Raw genomic sequence first — 7087 nt, 5'->3', positions numbered from 1 at the left:
TGTAAGGTGGTCATGAATGTTCTAGGATCTTCATGGTCAAAATAGGGGTGTCTCTAGGGTTCTTCCGCCCATCCATAGCTAACAACATTGATGAATCGATGCCATGACAAATAGTTAGAAAGTTGTGCAATGATGCACCAATTCACTAATGAACATTGCAAGTTTTGGCATCGAGTGAGATCATTGTGCCAAATTTTTGCAAAAATAAATCTCCCTAAAGTGAAAGAGGTTAATATAGACATTAATATCATGGTCCCATATCATTTGAGAGTTTGTTGATACCCAAGCTATGAGTTGTGACCCTCATAAGATAGTTTCCCAAATAGACTTAGTGCACCTTGGGGGCACTTTGGTGTGGGGTGGTCATAAATGATCTAGGCTCTCTATTATCAAAACAAGTGTGTCAATAGGGTTCAACCGCCCATCCAAAGGTAATGGTGTCTACAAATAATGTTGAGATAATGGGTGTTGCACACATTGCATAATATTGTTATATTGTATTATTTTATTTTATTATGTAATGTTGCATCTAGGAGAATCTAGATGAACGTGCAACATATAAAGATTCTTATGAGATATACTTGATGAGTTCTATTTTAACATTGTGATAATATAATTGGAGCTTTGCAATTTTTTTGAAATTTTTTCTTGCCTAGCTCCTGGCGCCAAGTTTTAACTTCGGCTTTGGCCCTGGGTGACCTGGCCTCTGCGTCTGGTCTTACATGGACTCTCAGCAATGGAGTCATTTTTAGGCTCTACATATTTTTGATTTTTTCTGCCTAGCTCTCTGCACCAAGCTTCGGCTCTTGGCTTTGATCCTACCTCTGTGCTTGGTTCTGACTCTGGCTCAGCCTCTGTTCCTGGTTTCAGCCTCAGCTCCAACATTGGTTCTGCTCTTTTTTTAGCGACTAGTTTTAGTTCGTGTCTTTGTTAGGATCTTCATCTTTTTGATTTCTCCTACCTGGATCCCTGTGCCAGGCTTCGGCTTTGGTTTCGGCCCTTGGCTTCATTCCTGCCTCTGTGCCTGGAACTAACTCCGGCTCGGCCTCTGCTCTTGGTTTCAGCCTCGACTCCAACATGGGTCCTGCTCTTATTCTAGAGTTTGGTTTAGGTTCAAGTTTTTTTCCTATTTTTGGATCTATGGAGGTCCCTTCAGCTTCAAGGTTATGTTCACCTGGTGCGGGTGGTTCAACCATTTCTTATACTGATGTGGCTACTTTTGAGGCTGGTCTTGGTGGACCTACTATTAAGCTAGGGCTTCATGCTACCGTGCACTTGGGGTCTCCGATTATGATTAGTAACCCTTTAAAGATTGATTTACAATCTTTTGCTGTTGATGAGATCTCTAGCTATTTAGCTGACTTCTCAACCAATGCTACTATCTTTTTCTTTAAGGGTTTTTGGCCTCCTTTGTTGGATTTGCATGCCTAGATTTCCTATAAATGGGACCCCTTAATTTTAGTGACAGCCCATATCTACCCTTTGCCTAGGGGGTTGTTCATTGTCAAATTTGCTTCTGCTGCTAATAGGGCTGCCATCCTTTACCTTGTCTTCTACTAGAATTCAAAGTATCCCTTGATGGCTAAACCTTGCCATAAAGATTTCAACCCATTGACAGAATCTCTTAATATGTTCCCTGTCTGGGTTAGGTTGTTGAATCTCCCCCTTCACCTTTGGGTAGATTCTATTTTGGAGGAGGGGGGGAGTTCCCTTGGTGATTTTTGCTACATTGATAAGGCTTCTTCTAATGTTTTTCACACTACTTATGCTCACATACTGGTTGAGATCAATGTTTCCAAGGGACTTCTAGACATGATTTCTATGGCTTCTTCTTTAGGGTTGTGGGGTATCCTTCTTGACTATGAGGGTATCCCCTTCCACTGTAGGAAGTGCCACAAGACTGGTCACATGGCTTCTAGTTGCTCTGCAAGTAGATCTAGGCTGAAGCTACCCCCTTCTTGGTGGAAAGGGGCCTCTGAAGATCACTACATGGTCCACAAGGTCCTCTCTTCAGGGGAAGATGACTCTCTTCAAGATATTTTTGTGAAGGTCTCTTCTACTATTCCTTGTTCTTCGGCTATGGTTCCTCCTTTGGCACCTTTGGTGGTAACAAATCAATCTTTGGTTTCTGCTGTCTCATCTTCTGGTGCTTTGTTGGAGGATCCTCCTTCAGATCCTTTTGTGGTTGCAGCTAATCTGTCTTCTAGTGCCTTGGGGGCAGCCACCTCTCTGGCTCCTTCTTAGGTAGTTGTTTGTTCTCCTGTTCCTGCTGTAATTTCCTCTGCGACAGTTCTTCCCCTAGCTTTTGGGGTTCCAGGGTCTAGTTGTGGCCTTGCTGTTTTGCAGTGCCAATTGGCTGCTAGTTCGGTGGGGGTTGGAAGGACCTCTATTATTGGTAACTTGGTCATGCCCTTCTCTTTAGTTTCATCTAGGGTAGCCCTTCCTCCATCTTGTTCTCTGGATGTAGTTATTCCTGTTGCGGCCTCTTCCCTAGTCTCAGGGATTTTTGGCAGTTTTGGTGTTATTGATTTACGTTGGCAGAAGGTGGCAGGTTTGGTGGAGGATGGATGGACCATAGTAAAAAGGAAAAAAGATGAAGCCATCCTCTGCCTCTTTTGATATGGCATTACGGTCTCATAAGAAGGGATCTAAAGGAAAAGCATGCCTATTTTTGGTCTGTTGTCCTTTTTTTGCCCCCTGGCTTTTGGCCTATTTTTCTTTGTAGTGCATCATGGTTGGGGATTTCTTTCCCTATATTATTTGAGTTTCAGGAGCCTAGGCAAAACCTGTGTTGCTGGCTGTCGTGATGCCACTTTGGTCACCTTTTGTTTGGTGGTCTGATGTACTAGCCTTTTGTTTGGCCTTTGTCCTTTGGCTGGGCTTTAATTTCTTATTTTCAGCCTTTTGTCTTGTTTCAACTTGGGTTTTAGGATCCTTGTAAAACCTGTTTATCTAATAAAAAACATTGTGATAATATTTGGTGTAATTATTTAATATTGGGAAAAAGAATTAAATGTCCAATATTAAATGTAGGGTCAATGGGTTAGGTAGCACATGGTTTATATAATACCACTTGGTGGTTTTGTGGGACTTGCTACAACATAATCAATCACAAGGGTAGTTGTTGTATGAGAAAGATAGAAGGAAAAAAGGCAAGAGTTGAGCAAGAAAAGGCTTGATAGGTTAGCCAAGGGAGCATTTCTAAAGGTTGGAAGCATGACATGAGATGTGTGGATTTGTGCTTGTTCACATAGATTTCTTAGTGGTGGCTATGGCTTTGGAAGGCTTCCATGGTTCTATTGCAATTTTTTTTGTTGAATAATACATGGTGATGGATGCTTTTGGAGGCTAGATTTTTCCCTCAATGAGGGTTTCTTAGGGTATATATTATATCACACTTTTGTGCATATGTTGTCTATTCTCTTGCACATGGATTTTAATTGCATATATATTTTAGATAAATTATGGGTTGTGTGGAAATGGTTTTGTTTTTGTTGCAAGTTTCCTTACAAGTGGTATTAGAGATATGGTTTTATTGTTGCAACCCTAGATTAAATCAATGGGAATGCATGAGAGGATAAAAGAAATGGTAAGATATATGAGTTTTTTAATTGTGAATTTGAGGGTTTCAGATTTTCTATTATGATGGAATGTTGGTAGATTTTGGGCATGTGAAATTTTTGGTCAAAAAGGTTTTTTAGATATTTCATTTAAATGCTTTTTGAAATGACCTCCTAGGAAAAAATAGACCTCACCATTGGATCTAAGTCAATGTTTACATAAATTTTGATATATAATATGCCCTAGTTTGGCCATGTTGATAGAAAATACAAAGGTTTTTAGTTTCAACCCATGATGGCTGTCAAATTTAATTCGACAGAATTTTCATCACCAAAAAGAAAAGAAAAGTGAAAATGGTAAAAAGACTGTCTTAGTAAAATGGTAATAATGTTTTCTCAGGATATCAGATTTCAAACTTCTTATAGGCATTAGAAAGATAATTCATAGCAATACAACATGGAATAGGTTTGATTATGTGATTTTGACATTTTGTTAGGTTTTAAGTGTCCTAAAGTCAGATGTTATTTATTTTGAGCACAAATTAGGACATAACTTGGACATATCGAGTCAGATTTTTGACTTTGAGTAGTTAACAGAAAGCTATTGGAAAGCTCTATACATTGGTTCATATTTGGTGTAGGTTTGATATGGTTTATTTGCTGATATATTGATTTGAACAGTTTATGATATATATTGACTATGGTAACGTTGTGAGTTTATGAAATTATATGCTTTGAAGATTTGGATTCGATGTCATTGTATACTCAGTTCATATTTCATATTGGTATCATGATGATATGGTTATTAGTGTTTGATTTGGATATGTATGATGGCTTGTTGGGTTTACAAGTTGCGCAATGTTGTAAGTAGTCTATACTTATAGGTTGCATTTATGGCTTGGTTATGGGTTGTCTTTTCCCATTGATATTTCATTATTGATGCATATTTAGATTGGTGGCTTGTATTTTGGTTGTCTATGGCCTAAGTCACATGATTTTCTAATTTCTCTTCATGTAGAAGGGATGGGATATTGTTACTAAGTACAATCATGGTGGAGGATTATGGTTGACTATTTTATGCTGATAGGTTGAAAAATTTGAGAGTTAGCTGCTCAATTCATGGATGTGATCATGGTGCCTTGGATTTTGGCATGACATAATTGGATTTATAGGTACATCCTTGATGTTCATTGGTTTGGATTCCTGATTTGGTTATGGTGGTATATCTTCTTGATCGAGGATCATGGTTATTTGGTTTCTTTTGAGGAGCTCATGATGTGTACTTTGAGTTATTTGATGATTTAATGTCTTCATTGAATCTCATGGTTAGAGGATGGTTTTTTCATCATGCTATCATGGATAGCTTGGACACATGGTTTAGTGGGAGCTTGTGAAATTGATGAGGTGGTAGTGTGGGATTAGTTCTTGGTTTGGTTTGTATCTTCTTGGTTTGGAGATCTTGGTTTCACTTAGTACTAACACTTTGGCTGTGTAAGTGTAGACATGGAGGATCTTCATACAGGAGATGGATTTTTTGATTCTATGGGTGACTCGGTACCATAGTTGAGTGGGAGTTGTTGGCATTGATATGTTTATTGAGTGTTTGCAGATGTTGGAGGTTTGTCTTAGATCCTATTGTTGTAGAAGCATCTTTGACATTTGCATGATGCACTTGTTATCTTCATGGTGTGTGAAGATGGTTAGATCTTGAGAACTCATGGGGTTCTTGGTTATCTTCATGGTGTGTTGAGATAGTTCTTCATGGTATGTGGAGATGGTTTTATTCATGCTGTGTGGAGATGGTTTCATCTTGAGGACACATGAGGTTCTCGGTAAAGGTGTGGTTTATGCTTTCATTTGACATCTTATCCCTGGTGTGAGTATACTTTCATTATTATGTCATGGTACACTCTTGATACACATCTAGAGTTGTGACATTTTATGGTATGTTTATAGGTTGCATGTTATTTCTTTGGTTGAGATAGCTTAGATCATGTTGTCATGTTTATGTTCCCAAGGCCATGGTTGGAACTTTGACATTGATCTTTGTTTAGTTTCTTGGTATTGAGTAAATTGATCATAAGTTGGATACTTCATGATATTGCTATGTTTTATTTGGAATTGGCATGGATTGATAGGTTCTAGGTGCTCATGGATACTTAGAGATAGTGGTGATGTTAATTTCTCTTAGATTAGAGAAGTTTTTGTTGAGACAGTTGATGGTTTCAACAAGAAGTCCAAGGGGCATTCCCCTGATATGGACTTGAGAGCAGATTGTTCCTAGATTAGTCTTGGTTGGAGGCTTGAATATCTTGATGAGCATTCTCATTCCCTACTCTTGGTCTACTCAGGGGTTAGCTACTTGAGAGGTATAACCCATTATTTCTCTCAGGTGCATTATATTTATGCTTGTATTTTATGATATGGATCTTGAGCTATTGTACTTGATTTAGTTCTGGAGGGTTCATTTGAGAGATAGTTTAGCATTGGTTATCTCCTTGTGCATATGTTGTTATGTTGGTTGAGTTTGGGAGATGGTTTTATATTGGGCATATTCCTTAAATTAGGAATGAGTATTCCTTAATTTAAGAATGTTTTATGAGCTTGATCTTCTTTTGAGAGGCTTACATCCATGATTGATTATATGGTATGGTTTGGTTGTTGTTTTGGCTTCTTGATTGGGGTTTTTTGGAGGAGATCTTACTTGGCATAGTTTATATCTAGAGGTGTGTGTAGAAGGACATGATAAATTTCATGATTTGCATGGTATCTCTTTGGCGTCGGTTATGTTTCTCGATGTTCAGTTTTCACTTTCATTGGATTTGAGATTGGTTGGAGATTGTGAGCACTAGTTAGTGTTCATGTATGTAATGAGAGAGATGACATGATTATTCATTTATTTCTTTCCTTTTTTGGTTGTAGAGAACTTGGAAGAGTGTTGGAGACTTGTTATGAGAGTTGTTCTTGTAGGTTATAGATTGGATATGTTGATGATTGTGAGATTCACTTGGTATACCTTTGGAGGTATGGATAGTTGGATGGGTTGGCACTTGTTGTGGGTTCTATTTCAGCTATGGATATTTTGAAAAATATGGATACATGTGATTACCTTTGGATTAGATTTTTTGTGCTTGGCATTTTAGTTGGTACAAGATTTTATGCTCTTTTAATGTGACAGGTTGGGTGACTTTCTCTTTGGATGACTTCTATGTATGTTGGGTGGCAGTGGCATAATAGGAGGTGAGATCATTCATGTTTGAGATGTTGGATACTTTGATCTTTTTTTGGGTACCAAGATGGTGCACTTTGATTTATGATGGTGGATGTGATGGTGATCTAATTAGAGGATCTAGGACTATTACAGAGAATGCTAAGCAATTACATAAAATTTAATTTAATACTTTAAATGAATTAAATTAACGTAATTGAAATAAAGAACATCACAACATTAAAAGATAGAATGAACAAAGTGAGAAAGGGATACAACACATTTGATTTCAGAGTTCATCCAGTATTGACTATGTCTC

The sequence above is a fragment of the Cupressus sempervirens genome, chromosome 9, assembly GCF_028749045.1.
Source record: "Cupressus sempervirens isolate cs-2001-9-10 chromosome 9, ASM2874904v1, whole genome shotgun sequence".
Classification (NCBI taxonomy): domain Eukaryota; kingdom Viridiplantae; phylum Streptophyta; class Pinopsida; order Cupressales; family Cupressaceae; genus Cupressus; species Cupressus sempervirens.
The sequence above is the reverse complement of the archived record's forward strand: the minus strand, read 5'-3'. Positions refer to the sequence as shown.